The sequence below is a fragment of the Staurois parvus genome, unplaced genomic scaffold (genome assembly GCF_062004578.1).
Source record: "Staurois parvus isolate SC_StPar_1 unplaced genomic scaffold, SC_StPar_1.0 ptg000718l, whole genome shotgun sequence".
In the NCBI taxonomy this organism is placed as follows: domain Eukaryota; kingdom Metazoa; phylum Chordata; class Amphibia; order Anura; family Ranidae; genus Staurois; species Staurois parvus.
Window position 1 is genome coordinate 411,331 of NW_028318514.1, and position 15,556 is coordinate 426,886.

General features: G+C 51.7%; 1 pseudogene across 1 annotated transcript in view; it reads right to left on the minus strand.

Moving 5' to 3' along the window:
• Positions 1-9,691, minus strand: part of LOC149445572 (cyclin-dependent kinase 1-A-like) — a 33,630-nt pseudogene extending 23,939 nt beyond the window's left edge. The window contains exons 1-2 of the transcript XR_016306389.1: positions 9,589-9,691; positions 2,808-2,866 (exon numbers count right to left, since the gene is read on the minus strand). The product of XR_016306389.1 is annotated as a cyclin-dependent kinase 1-A-like (transcript). The remainder of the gene's footprint in view (positions 1-2,807; positions 2,867-9,588) is intronic.
• Positions 9,692-15,556: the final 5,865 nt, after the last annotated feature.

Here is a 15,556-nt window from a genome sequence, read left to right on the forward strand (position 1 = left end):
AGGAAGGGGGTATAAGTGCCCTGTAGGCAAGCGGTTAAAGTGTTACTGTTATACTCACTGTGGAACCTAAGGGTTTATTCCTCTGCAATTTGTAAAAACTGTTTGATCCAGACTTCTCTGATCCTCCCCTTCTTCCAATGTCCCCCTCTTATCTCCTCATAAGACAATGTGTGGAGTCACTCTGCACATCATCAGTTTGGTGTGTATTGCTAAGGAGGGTTTTTATTTTTTTAATCTTGGGAGAGTGCATGTGATCAGCACTGTCCAGACAGAGGTTATACAATCTCATAGTGCAGTGATAGGAAAATGAAAACTCCTCGTACAAGTTTGTACCTCAAAAGGCGACGTTCCACTTTATGCCCTCCTATTTTTGGAACTTCTTTGAGGATGGTGGGGGTTGGTTTGGGAAAGAGCACCTGATTTTGACAGGTACCTGCTCCAACTTCTGGTTGGTTTGCTGCAACGATCTACCAGAATTTCTCTTCCCCACTCCCACAGCAATCTTTCCAGACATGTCACAGGTCGTCACAGATTGCAGGACCATTCACAAGACGCAGCATGAATCGATTCGATGCCGCAAGCTGTCTCCCACCAGCTCTAAGCCCAGGAACTAAGCAATCAGGTGACTGCTGATAACTCAGTTCTTGGTCTTCACTGAGCAGAGAGCGCTGACTTTGCTCTGCCTCTGCAATGCTCACCGGAGCTTCAGGCAGGAGAGAGGGTGGGAGCGGCCGGCTTGGGGCTTTTGGCAGCATGCTGAGAGGCTGAGCTAACTGCCTGTAAGGCATCTGAATGGATTCAGATATTGTTGGGATCCCTCCAGAGTCTGGAGCGGGTCTGTGGCATCAGTTTTAGCCTGCTGTTGGCTGATTATGGGTCACAGGAGAGCAAAAGTGCACTCTTGTGACCCACATAAAAAGTATGTCCAAATAACCTTTTAAGAGAAAATGCACAGTATATGGGGAGCTGTCACAGCGTTTTACCACTGTGATAGCTCTAGGTTACCAGCTGTGTTAGGGAGCAGTGTGGTGGGCAATTCAACGCATCACACAGCTCCTTTGTTTTGTATGAGCTTTATTTGAAGCATACAAAACATACACTGACTGCAATGTTGGGCAGTGCGATGCGCTGCCCAATATTACAGTGCAATTGTTGATAGTGCATTGTGAAAATGTATTATGTCTGCATTTTACCACTGCATCCTGAAGCACTAGGTTGCTTTGCAGTGTATTAGGGACACAAAAGAAACCAGCTTTTGTGTGTCCCATGTGGTAAAACGTCTGTCACCGCACATAGTGGGAATTGGCCCTACAACTAAAACAGAAAATAGCCCAATGCAAAGGGGTGATCAAACATTCAGGCTTATAAATGTAAGCAGGGTAAAGCAAAATCTTCACTTTCATGGGGCCCCTCTAGCAGCAATCACTCCCAGCACCACCATTCAGCTGCCAGGAGTGAAGAGAAGTACCTAGTACTTATGGGTATGGTAGACATGTGACTCCCTTCCCTCCTTTTGACATCTGGCCAATCAGGCACCCAGTGCTTTCAGGGAGTCCTCAGCCCTTTGTAAGTAATAGGTTGCAATCTGGAGACACTGCATTTTCAATCTTCACTTCAGCAGGTGGATCACATTACTAATATACCTCCCCCCCCCCCCAAGCCTGGTTTTGGAAAAAAAATGCACTGGTTCCTGTATGCATTGCTTTATAACTGTTAGGAAGCTGGTTCCAATTACCACAGCTGGTGGTCCTCACTGATGGTACAGCTTCTTTGGCAGCAAGTATATAGATTTCTGCATACTCTTTCTAGAAAGCAATGCCAATGAATCCACTTCAAGCTCTTCTCAATCATAAACCTGAGTTGTTGATATCGTAATGTAATCTTCCTCACTACCACCAAAGCCTGGCTTTCTAAACAAAGATCGGTGTCTGAGGTTACACCCCGATTCTATTGGGATTTGATTAATGAGAAATTGACGGCTACACTTCAGGGCAACATGCCTACATTTTGTTGAGTCTGGGAACCATGGATCTTAAATACCTCCCCACAAGTCTTTGTCCGCCACCTACTGGAGTCGTGACGGCTCCCGCTTTTGCATATCCAGACTTTTAAATATTGAAACCCCATGGTTGACTCCACCCACCACCATCCCCTGCCCTTTACACTTCTGACTGCTTCTCTCTAATGCGGGCCATAGACGAGATGAGAGACGACCTCAAAAAAAAAGAAAAAAAGCGGCCGATTTTTGGATCGTTAGTGCAGTAATCGGTCGGTCGTTTTTTGATCTTTTAGATTATCGGTCCTACTGGAAAATAAAAAAATCGGACAAATTTGTCGTTCTGCCAATTTTCACGGCAACGATGAACAAATTTGCTGATCTTTTTACGATATTTAAAAATGCGCATGAGCAGTGACATGAAAGAAGGAAAAGGAGAAAAGGAAAAAAATAGAATATGAATGAGAAGAAATAGAATATGAAGAAGGAAAAAAAAAAGAATTTCAGTCCGATATTATATTTGACATTTAAAAAAGTATAGCAGCACTGTATCTATTTGTATCCAAATATAAACATCTGTATCCAAAATAGATACAAATAGATACAATGTTGCAACTTTTTCTTCTTCTGCATATTCTATTTCTACTTTTTCTTCATATTCTATTTCTCCTTCTTCTGCATATATTCTATATAATTGCCGGCCGTAGACGGGACGAAAATCAGCCGACCTTTTCTTACCAATAGTGGTAATGTCGGCTGATTGAACGACTGATTTTTCGTTTTTAAAAAAAAAAAATAATAATAATATTACCCTCTCCAATTTTTTCTATTTTTGCATACTCATCCATGTCTGTTGATCTCCATAACTTCCTGGAAGAAAGAAAAAAAGGTTTTAGTATCTATGAACACTGCCTAAAGGACAGAGTTGTAAAGCAAGTGTTTGGCCCCATAAATGTATAAATGGAAAGTATTGTTTTACCTTGTTGGGGGTCTTTTACTTGGTGGCAATGTGACTGTACAGCCTTCCATATGTTCCTTATTCTCATTAGGGGCTCAAATTACTAAAGCATATTGCATGCAGTATTTAGGTGATCTGACACATTTTTCCCCAAATACCACATGCGAAGCTGAAAAGGTCAATTCACTATCACTTTATGCAGCATTTACCTCAAAAAGCAAATGCTCTTGGTAAACACCACAAAAAACAGCTTTACAGCGAAGTTTCGGTCGTTTTTGTGTTTATTAAAAGTCAGCAGCTACAAAAACTGTAGCTGGTGACTTTTAATAAACACACACTTACCTGTCCCAGGGTCCAGCAATGTTCTCTACCGCCCTTTCCCTTCTCTCCTTCTGTCCTCCACGGTGTGTGGCTTTAGAGCCTGGTGCCCACTACATGAGTGAGTTGCGCCTCCTGACTGGTGCGGCAGTCTTCTGGGCCCTGTGAAAGTTCTCAAGAAACTGCAGGAGTAAGGAGGGGGTCGAACTTCCGGATCACTTCGCTGCTGCAAAACTGAGCCGGAGGTGGAAGCGGGTAACTGTCAAAATATAAACTGCTAAATATCTTCTCAGCAGTATATAGCAGTCTTACGACTTTATCGGTGTCCAGCCAAGCAGTAGGAGGTGGTCTCATTCTCCTCCAACTGTCCTATGAGGCTGCATGACCCCTGACCCTCTGTCAGGACAGTGCCGATTGGCCCTGGGCCAATCACATGCACCCCCCCCCAAAAAAAAAAATCTAGCAATAGACACCAAACAGAGCATGTGCAGATTTGTAACAGAAGGGGAATATCAGAGAAGTCCGGATCAAACAACCTTTTCACACAATGAAGGTTAGGTTCCACAGTGAATATAACAAGCATGCTTTACTGCATATAAAACCAATTTTACTGTTGTGGGGGAACGTCATTTCCGACGCGGACGCCATCTTTGGACTCCCTAAAGAACCCATGCCAGTACACCCATACATGAGGTTCTTAATGCTGTATACAAGAAGATGTATCATGTGAGTGTCCAGTGTATATAATTTTAATTACTGCGTTAATAAAATGACAATACACTATGGAGGATTTTCTCTTTGTGGACCATGTGGGAGCTGATTTTTCTGGATAGGAGCCATTTAGGATATTCCGTGAGGATACGCTTTAACCCGGGGGGGATCCAGGAGTGATCCATAAGGCATTTAGGCCCTCTTAGGGTCGCAGCAAGGAGGTGAGGAGTCAATCTAGCTGTGTGTGGAGTCATCACCGGAGCCTGCTAACACACAAGACTCACCTGCATGATTGCATTTATTGTTGTGGACACTGGTGGCACGTTTTGTTATAGAAGATATCATTTTGAGTGATCTGTTCATCCATATTCACTTGTTACATATGCATTTTTTCTGATTTTAGCGGCTTATTCATGGTTATGAATAGAGTGTGTTGACACTGAGCCCTTGTTTTAAAGGGTATATCCCCCGTAGTAGGGGGCTTAATATCAGTCACTTCCACCATATGCACAGTATCTTGGGATGCTGCACTGTTGTAGCATTCATTTATATCATTAGGATTTACTGTTTGTTCTACTATTATGTCACATTTTATGTTGAGATTTAGTTTGTCCTCACAGAGCGCTACACTTATTGATTAATAAAAACAAAAAAAAAACACACAAAAACTTAAGTGTGGGGTCCCCCCAAAAATCCATACCAGACCCTTAACCAAGCATGCAGCCCAGTAGACCAGGAAAGGCGAGACAGATGAGCAAGCCCCCCCCCCCATAACAGACTGCAGGCCTTCAATATGGATCCCAGATCCCACCCCATCCTGAGGGCATGGACTGGTATGGTTTAAGAGGGGGGTGCTTGCTCCTCTGTCCCTCCCTTTGCTGGCCAGCATCTTCAGATAATGACCAGGTATGGATTTGGGAAAGGGGGGGGGGATGCTGTTTTTGTTTTTAAATGCTAGTTAAAAAAAAAAAAAAAAAGAAGAAGAGAAAGAAAAGAGGTATTTTACTGCAGTTATTAAAGTGGTAGATACCCATACATCTACCCCTTCCCCACTAGGACATTATATCCAGACAGCAGCACCATCAACTTGATTGAGGGAAAAAGAAAAAGAAATCTGTCCCTCTGACAGTAAACAATTGCCCTCTAAACTATTTTTTCATGAAATCAGTTTACTGTGGTTTCCCTGCCCACTTGTAACTTCCTCTATGAGATCCTGAGCCTCTTCTCCTCCCCCTCACTTACATTTGAAACCACCAGTGCACAATATTTCGGATCATATGCACTCCTCTACACACTACAGATCCCATAGTCCAGGGGTACTGAATTAAAATTCATGGAGGTCCGGTTGGTAACATTTTCTTTCTGCAGAGGTCCAAAACTAATTTTTCTTCTATTACTCAAGTCTTTCACATCACAGCCCCCTTCATATTAATGTCCTCAGCCCCCCATACATCACAATTCCCTTTCACATCAGAGCCCCACAACATAACCCCACTTCCATCACAGCCTCCCTTACAATCACAACACCGCCACATCACAGCTCCCCCTCTCCTGACATCACACCTCCCCCTCTCCTGACATCACAGCTCCCTCCTCTCACATCAGAGTCCACCATATCACAGCTACCACCTCTCACTTCACAGCCCCCCCATATCACAGCTACCACCTCTCACTTCACAGCCCCCCCATATCACAGCCCCCTCTACCCCATAATCTTCCCCAAACCTTAACACATTGTGGAGGGCTGGAGGAATGGCGGGGTGGACTCCTGTTCTGTATGTACTCATCTGCCGCCGCTGCTGTTGAAGTCGCAGTAGGGAAGAGGGCAGGAAGAATGGAAGGAAATGTACTGGCCTGCCGCTGCTGAACTCAGAGCAGGTGGGAAGATGTCAGGCATAGGTTTCCACTGAGGGTGGGAGCTGCCCAACTCTTCTTGGTAAAAAGCAAGTGACTCGCATGAAAGGTTCGCTCCACTTCCCCGCTCCTCTGTAGACCTGCTGTGTTTCCCACCCTCCTCCTTGGTCTGAGTTCAGCAGGTACATTCAGATGAGGAGTCCTTCCTTCCATTCCTCCTGCCCTCTTCCCTGTTGGAATTCAACAGTAGCTGCAATGACAGCCGCAGCAGAAGAGTACATACAGAACAGGAGTCCACCCTGCCATTCCTCCCAATTACTAACAGCGGCAGCAGCGGGAGGAGAGGAGTCCACTCAGGCTGCTAAGTGGTGTGGCTGTGGTCCAGACAGGACTGTTACTCGGTCTGTATTCAGACTGCGGTCCGCCATTTAGTAAGGCCCGTCATAGTCCATCCCATCAGCAAGCGAGGGTGACTATGTCCCTCCATGCAGTGGGACCATGGAGAATGAACATAGCCACCCTTTAAGAGGAAGCTGGACCAAAAAAAAAAAAAAAAAGGAGTTTGACGATTTGGGGGAGGCCAAGATGTTAGTGCCAAGACCGGTGACATCTCAGGGCTGGAGAGCTCCATTTTAAGGCCTCATGCTCACAACATATGACAATGCTCCAAATACACTGCCAGAAATAATGCCACTAAGGCCACATTTTTACACAGATCAGTTCAGATGCACATGAGCATAAACTCATTCTATGGCCTAGAAGGCCAGATACCCTTAGCAGCAGCATTTTTTCACCTGTGCATGAGATATAAAGGGAAGTGTGTCATAATCGGCAGCACAGTGGCTAAATAATTAGCACTTCTGCCTGGCAGTACTAGGGTCGCTGGTTCGAATCCAAAACACAGCACCACCTTCCTGGAGTTTGCATGTTCTCCCTGTGCCTGCGTAGGTTTCCTCCGGTTACTCCGGTTTCCTCCCACACTCCAAAGACATGCTGGTAGGTTAATTGGATCCTGTCTAAATTGGCCCTAGTATGTGTATGTATGAATGTGAGTTAGGGACCTTTAGACTGTACACTCCTTGAGCATTAGGAACTGATGTGAATGTACAAAACATATGTAAAGTGCTGCGTAAATTGATGGCGCTATACAAGTACCTGAAATAAATAATGTACTAGTGTGCAGTGCATTAGGGCCTCATTATGGCCATAAACTATAAATACGCACATACTATATCTATCATTAGGGCCCTATTATATGTACATGTAAAGTGGTTCTTCATCTTGTTCCAAGAAATGAATGTGGAAGTAAAGTCCACTTTGCAAGTTGTACCTACAGGTAAGCCTATAATAAGGTAGGGTGAATATCTCCTACAGGTGCACGGTTTAGGAGATATTCACACCCCATGCAGCTGGTGATGGCACTGGGGCATATGGGCCGGCACAGCATGGTAGACCTTCAGAGAGCTCTGCACTGCAACTGAGGACTTCCACACACATGCACAAGAGAGACGTCATAGCGGCTCCGGCCATTCATACCGCAGGAGCTCATGAACCTGGAAGTAAAACCGGATGAAAATGGTGCTGGCGAGCTGTGACAGCGCAGCGCTGGAGGGTTCTGTGTACAGATAAGTCATAATGTATGCGGTGCGGTGCATACTAGTACATGATGACCTAGACCTGTAGGGGCCCATTGTATTTTGTTTTCGCGTGATTTACTACCGCTTTAAAAGCCAGTAGCTACAAATACTGTAGCTGCTGACATTTAATAAAAGGACACTTACCTGTACTGCTTGTTCACCGGACTTTGGGTCCCCGGCAGGTTTACTGTGGGAAACCAGCTGTGATTCCAACGTAGAAGGGTAGTAGTAGGGGTAGGTAGGGTAGTAGTAGAAGGGGGGGGGCATAACGTAGAAGGGTAGTAGTAGGGGTAGGTAGGGTAGTAGTAGAAGGGGGGGCATAACGTGGAAGGGTAGTAGTAGGGGTAGGTAGGGTAGTAGTAGAAGGGGGGGCAAAAAGTAGAAGGGTAGTAGTAGGGGTAGGTAGGGTAGTAGTAGAAGGGGGGGGCATAACGTAGAAGGGTAGTAGTAGGGGTAGGTAGGGTAGTAGTAGAAGGGGGGGGCATAAAGTAGAAGGGTAGTAGTAGGGGTAGGTAGGGTAGTAGTAGAAGGGGGGGCATAACGTAGAAGGGTAGTAGTAGGGGTAGGTAGGGTAGTAGTAGAAGGGGGGGCATAACGTAGAAGGGTAGTAGTAGGGGTAGGTAGGGTAGTAGTAGAAGGGGGGGCATAACATAGAAGGGTAGTAGTAGGGGTAGGTAGGGTAGTAGTAGAAGGGGGGGGGCATAACGTAGAAGAGTAGTAGTAGGGGTAGGTAGGGTAGTAGTAGAAGGGGGGGCATAACGTAGAAGGGTAGTAGTAGGGGTAGGTAGGGTAGAAGTAGAAGTGGGGGGCATAACGTAGAAGGGTAGTAGTAGGGGTGGGTAGGGTAGTAGTAGAAGGGGGGGGCATAAACTAGAACTCTTTTAGGGTGAAGTTCCACTTTAAGGCCTCATACACACGTGCAGGGGCGGACTAACAACTCATGGGGCCCCCGGACAATAGGGGATCATGGGGCCCGTGTCCTCGCCCACACTCAAACCACACCCAAAAACGCCTATGAAAGGTACCGGGAACATCCCATGGGCCCCCTACTGACCCCGGGCAGTGCCTGAGTTCCCCAATGGTCCGTCTACCTCTGCACACATGTAAAAAATGCTCCAAATATGCTGCTGGAATAAAGTCCTCTAACACCAGCTGTTCATTTATTCCGGCCACGATGGGTGTTAATCACAATGGAAATCTTATCTATATTTAGGTTCAAGGATTTTTTTTTTAATCCCACTGAATACGGATCTAAAAATACAGCTACAAACGCCACAATACCAATACACACATTAGACCATCTAGAGATGCAGTCACCAGACATCCTTGGCAGTGACATGGCTTTAATGCCTGTGTGAATGAGGCCTATGGCACATCACTGCAGATGGCTGGGGGGGGGAAAAAAGAAAGGGGAAGAGGAGAAAGAAATAAGAGTTTCTGTTGCTTTAAGCTCCCCACTCACACAATCTGATTGTACAATCTCCTTCAGATCTAACAACCAGCACATAATACAAGGGTCAGCCAGATCACACACACATGGACTGGATATATTAGGCAGCTCCTCTTATTAGTCATAAAGTGGATTTTACAATGTATGGGCAGTCTGAAGAAGATTGTACAATCAGATTGAAAGGCAGACACATGGCTGGAGCAGAACTCCAGGTCCCAGCTGTCATACTACAGACATGGGTGCCGGACAGCATGCTGGGAGTTGTAGTTCATCTTACATTACCAGCCTTAGCCTGGTGATCAGGAGAATCAGAGGCTTCCGGATGACACTGGGATTGTCAGAGAGAACAATGGCAGCCCAGAGAGAATGAGACACAGCCCATGTGAACTAGGGAGCCCAAATGACAGCCCACCCTGTGCACCCCAATCATCGCCCCCCACCAGGGGCGGACTGACAACTCACGGGGCCCCCGGGCAATAGGGGGGGTCATGGGGCCCCCGGGCAATAGGGGGGTCATGGGGCCCCCGGGCAATAGGGGGGTCATGGGGCCCCTGTGTCCTTGCCCAAACACAAAAAAGCCACCGTGGCATCTCATGGGGCCCCCGGGCAGTGCCCGAGTTCCCACATGGTCAGTCCGCCCCTGCCCCCCACACAGCGCCATTACCAGAGAGCAGCTTCCTCCGCACAGCCGGCTACTCCGAGACCGAAGAGATTTCAAACCAGCCGCGCAAACCCTGCACGTGTACAGCATGAAAATCTGTCTCCTATGAGGATCTGTCCCCCTCCACGTATCTGCGCATGTGCCGGTTTCAGGCATTAGCAGCCGATCGGCGATCTCATCCTCTCACACTGTTAACCCGTTTTATGCCGGATGCAAGGTATATGAACCGCTGAATCCCATCCCTCGGATCACTGGGGCTGACGATCCTCCCGCAAGATGTATTCTCGCTGTCACACTGTAACCCCTTGTATGCTGGATTCAACCCACACCAACTGCAAGATGTGTCCAAGCTGCAGGGGGTTGTGACATGGCGAGTACAGTCACATGTGGGGGGATCAGTGACATCAGTAACGTGTGGTGGTGCAGTTACATTTGGGGGCCAGTCACATGGGGGGGGATTTGCGTCAAGGGTGGCAAATTATCACTGGGGACTGAGCTTGCTGCTACGGGTGGGGGGTTGCTTGCGTCAATGGGGGGCACATTTTCACACGGACTGAGCTTTCTGCTATGGGGGTGGGAGGGGGTTGCGTCAAGGGGGGGCAGATCTGCACGGGGACTGAGCTTGCTGCTATGGGGGTGGGGGTGTGTCAAGGGGGGGGCAGATCTTCATGGGGGACTGATCTTGCTGCTATGGGGGGGGGGGGTGTTGTGTCAAGGGGGGACAGATCTTCACGGGGGACTGAGCTTGCTGCTACGGGGGGGGGGGGGTTGCTTGCGTCAAGGGGGGCAGATCTTCACGGGCCACTTAAGCTTGCTGCTACGGGGGGGTGGGGCTGCGTCAAGGGGGGGCAGATCTTCACAGGGGACTGAGCTTGCTGCTACGGGGGGTGTCAAGGGGGGGCAGATCTTCATGGGGGACTGAGCTTGCTGCCATGAAGAGGGGGGTTGTGTCAAGGGGGGGCAGATCTTCACGGGGGACTGAGCTTGCTGCTACAGGGGGTGTCAAGGGGGGCAGATCTTCATGGGGGACTGAGCTTGCTGCCATGGGGGGGGTGTGTCAAAGGGGGCAGATCTTCACTGGGGACTGAGCTTGCTGCTACGGGGGAGGGGGGTTGCTTGCGTCCAGTGGGGCAGATCTTCACGGGGCACTTAAGCTTGCTGCTACGGGGGGTGGGGTTGCGTCAAGGGGGGGGGCAGATCTTCACGGTGGACTGAGCTTGCTGCTATGGGGGGGGGGTTGTGTCAAGGGGGGCAGATCTGCATGGGGGACTGAGCTTGCTGCCATGGGAGGGGGGTTGTGTCAAGGGGGGGCAGATCTTCACTGGGGACAGAGCTTGCTGCTACGGGGGAGGGGGGTTGCTTGCGTCCAGTGGGGCAGATCTTCACGGGGCACTTAAGCTTGCTGCTACGGGGGGTGGGGTTGCGTCAAGGGGGGGGGCAGATCTTCACGGTGGACTGAGCTTGCTGCTATGGGGGGGGGGTTGTGTCAAGGGGGGCAGATCTGCATGGGGGACTGAGCTTGCTGCCATGGGGGGGGGTTGTGTCAAGGGGGGGCAGATCTTCACTGAGGACTGAGCTTGCTGCTGGGGATGGGGGGGTTGCTTGCGTCCAGTGGGGCAGATCTTCACGGGGCACTTAAGCTTGCTGCTACGGGGGGGGTTGCGTCAAGGGGGGGCAGATCTTCACGGTGGATTGAGCTTGCTGCTATGGGGGTGGGGTTGTGTCAAGGGGGAGCGGATCTGCATGGGGGACTGAGCTTGCTGCCATCGGGGGGGTTGTGTCAAGGGGGGGGCAGATCTTCACGGGGGACTGAGCTTGCTGCTACGGGGGGTGTCAAGGGGGGGCAGATCTTCACGGGGGACTGAGCTTGCTGCTACGGGGGAGGGGGGTTGCTTGCGTCCAGTGGGGCAGATCTTCACGGGGCACTTAAGCTTGCTGCTACGGGGGGTGGGGTTGCGTCAAGGGGGGGGGGCAGATCTTCACGGTGGACTGAGCTTGCTGCTATGGGGGGGGGTTGTGTCAAGGGGGGGGCAGATCTGCATGGGGGACTGAGCTTGCTGCCATGGGGGGGGTTGTGTCAAGGGGGGGCAGATCTTCACTGGGGACTGAGCTTGCTGCTACGGGGGAGGGGGGTTGCTTGCGTCCAGTGGGGCAGATATTCACGGGGCACTTAAGCTTGCTGCTACGGGGGGTGGGGTTGCGTCAAGGGGGGGCAGATCTTCACGGTGGATTGAGCTTGCTGCTATGGGGGTGGGGTTGTATCAAGGGGGGGGGCAGATCTGCATGGGGGACTGAGCTTGCTGCCATGGGGGGGGGGGTTGCTTGCGTCCAGTGGGGAAGATCTTCACGGGGCACTTAAGCTTGCTGCTACGGGGGGGTTGCGTCAAGGGGGGGCAGATCTTCACGGTGGATTGAGCTTGCTGCTATGGGGGTGGGGTTGTGTCAAGGGGGAGCGGATCTGCATGGGGGACTGAGCTTGCTGCCATCGGGGGGGGTTGTGTCAAGGGGGGGGCAGATCTTCACGGGGGACTGAGCTTGCTGCTACGGGGGGTGTCAAGGGGGGGCAGATCTTCACGGGGGACTGAGCTTGCTGCTACGGGGGAGGGGGGTTGCTTGCGTCCAGTGGGGCAGATCTTCACGGGGCACTTAAGCTTGCTGCTACGGGGGGTGGGGTTGCGTCAAGGGGGGGGCAGATCTTCACGGTGGACTGAGCTTGCTGCTATGGGGGGGGGTTGTGTCAAGGGGGGGGCAGATCTGCATGGGGGACTGAGCTTGCTGCCATGGGGGGGGGTTGTGTCAAGGGGGGGCAGATCTTCACTGGGGACTGAGCTTGCTGCTACGGGGGAGGGGGGTTGCTTGCGTCCAGTGGGGCAGATATTCACGGGGCACTTAAGCTTGCTGCTACGGGGGGTGGGGTTGCGTCAAGGGGGGGCAGATCTTCACGGTGGATTGAGCTTGCTGCTATGGGGGTGGGGTTGTATCAAGGGGGGGGGCAGATCTGCATGGGGGACTGAGCTTGCTGCCATGGGGGGGGGGTTGCTTGCGTCCAGTGGGGAAGATCTTCACGGGGCACTTAAGCTTGCTGCTACGGGGGGGGGTTGCGTCAAGGGGGGGCAGATCTTCACGGTGGATTGACCTTGCTGCTATGGGGGTGGGGTTGTGTCAAGGGGGGCAGATCTGCATGGGGGACTGAGCTTGCTGCCATAGGGGGGGGGTTGCTTGCGTCCAGTGGGGCAGATCTTCACGGGGCACTTAAGTTTGCTGCTACGGGGGGTGGGGTTGCGTCAAGGGGGGGCAGATCTTCACGGTGGACTGAGCTTGCTGCTATGGGGGGGGGTTGTGTCAAGGGGGGCAGATCTGCATGGGGGACTGAGCTTGCTGCCATGGGGGGGGGGGTTGTGTCAAGGGGGGGCAGATCTTCACTGGGGACTGAGCTTGCTGCTGGGGGGGGGGGTTGCTTGCGTCCAGTGGGGCAGATTTTCACGGGGCACTTAAGCTTGCTGCTACGGGGGGTTGCGTCAAGGGGGGGGCAGATCTTCACGGTGGATTGAGCTTGCTGCTATGGGGGTGGGGTTGTGTCAAGGGGGGGCAGATCTGCATGGGGGACTGAGCTTGCTGCCATGGGGGGGGTTGCTTGCGTCCAGTGGGGCAGATCTTCACAGGGCACTTAAGCTTGCTGCTACGGGGGGGGTTGCGTCAAGGGGGGGCAGATCTTCACGGTGGATTGAGCTTGCTGCTATGGGGGTGGGGTTGTGTCAAGGGGGGGGGCAGATCTGCATGGGGGACTGAGCTTGCTGTCATGGGGGGGGGGTTGCTTGCATCCAGTGGGGCAGATCTTCACGGGGCACTTAAGCTTGCTGCTACGGGGGGTGGGGTTGCATCAAGGGGGGGAAGATCTTCACGGTGAATTAAGCTTGCTGCTATGGGGGGGGGGGTTGTGTCAAGGGGGGGCAGATCTGCATGGGGGACTGAGCTTGCTGCTACGGGGGACGGGGGTTGCTTGCGTCCATTTGGGCAGATCTTCACAGGGCACTTAAGCTTGCTGCTACGGGGGGTGGGGTTGTGTCAAGGGGGGCAGATCTTCATGGTGGACTGAGCTTGCTGCCATGGGAGGGGGGGTTGTGTCAACGGTGGGCAGATCTTCACTGGGGATTGAGCTTGCTGCTACGGGGGGGGGGGTTGCTTGCGTCCAGTATGGCAGATCTTCACGGGGCACTTAAGCTTGCTGCTACGGGGGGTGGGGTTGCGTCAAGGGGGGGGGGCAGATCTTCACGGTGGACTGAGCTTGCTGCTATGGGGGGGGGTTGTGTCAAGGGGGGGCAGATCTGCACGGGGGACTGATCTTGCTGGGGTGTATGGACAAGGGGGGCAGATTTTCACGGGGGACTGATCTTGCTGGTGGGTAATGACAAGGGGGGCAGATCTTCATGGGGGACTGATCTTGCTGGGTTGTAATGACAAGGGGGGCAGATCTTCACGGAAGGGTACTGATCTTGCTGGGTTGTAATGACAAGGGGGGCAGATCTTCACGGGAGACTGATCCTGCTGGTGGGTAATGACAAGGGGGGCAGATCTTCACGGGGTACTGATCTTAGGGGGGGAATGACAAGGGGGCAGATCTACACCGGAGACTGATCTAGCTGTGGGGTAATGACAAGGGGGGCAGATCTGCATGGGGGACTGAGCTTGCTTCTACGGGGGGGGGGGTTGTGTCAAGAGGGGGCAGATCTTCATGGACTGATCTTGTGGGGGGGGGTGACAAGGGGGGCAGATCTTCACGGGGTACTGATCTTAGGAGGGGAATGACAAGGGGGGCAGATCTACACAGTGGACTGATCTTGCTGTGGGGTAATGACAAGGGGGGCAGATCTGCATGGGGGACTGATCTTGCTGGGGTGTATGGACAAGGGGGGCAGATCTTCACGGGGTACTGATCTTGCTGGGGTGTATGGACAAGGGGGGCAGATCTTCACGGGGTACTGATCTTGCTGGAGTGTATGGACAAGGGGGGCAGATCTTCACGGAAGGGGACTGATCTTGCTGGGGGGTAATGACAAGGGTGGCAGATCTTCACGGGGGACTGATCTTGCTGGGGGGTATGGACAAGGGGGGCAGATCTTCACGGGGTACTGATCTTGCTGGAGTGTATGGACAAGGGGGGCAGATCTTCACGGAAGGGGGACTGATCTTGCTGGGGGGTAATGACAAGGGTGGCAGATCTTCACGGGGGACTGATCTTGCTGGGGGGTATGGACAAGGGGGGCAGATCTTCACGGGGGACTGATCTTGCTAGGTGGTAATGACAAGGGGGGGCAGATCTTCACGGGGGACTGATCTTTCCGGTGGGTAATGACAAGAGGGCAGATCTTCACGGGGTACTGATCTTGCTGGGGGGTAGATCTTCACAGGGGACTGATCTTGCTGGGTGGTATGGACAAGGGGGGCAGATCTTCACAGGGTACTGATCTTGGGGGGGGAATGACAAGCGGGGAAAGTCCGGCCAGCTTCCCCTGCGAACTTTTTGTTTTTAAATCATGATCATGAGTGCTACAGCACCAAATTTCAAGTTCCTATATATAGATATCGACCGGTAAAGTCGCCCTATCTTGCGGGACATGAGGCACCAAAACATACCACCTTCGCGGTCGCTTACCGCTAGGTCTCCCCCAGCGCCTAGCGGCTTTTACCGGTGACTTTGAGGGTCCATATCTCTGGAGCCCTAGGAACTATGGCTAGGAACACCCAAGAGGGCTCATTGGAAAGCCCCTTTCTAGCTCTATGATCCTGCCCGTCCAAGTTTCTCGTGCTCTGTTCGGTGCCGGAGATATAGACGATTAAGCGTCACTCGCCGGATCTCTACCCGGGCCATGGAGGCCCCTTCCCCGGTACACCCCCTGACCATTAAGCCCCCCCTGGAGCTCTACGTTCATCCACCAAGCTGGCCAACGAGCCTTAAGCTTGAGAGGTGAAG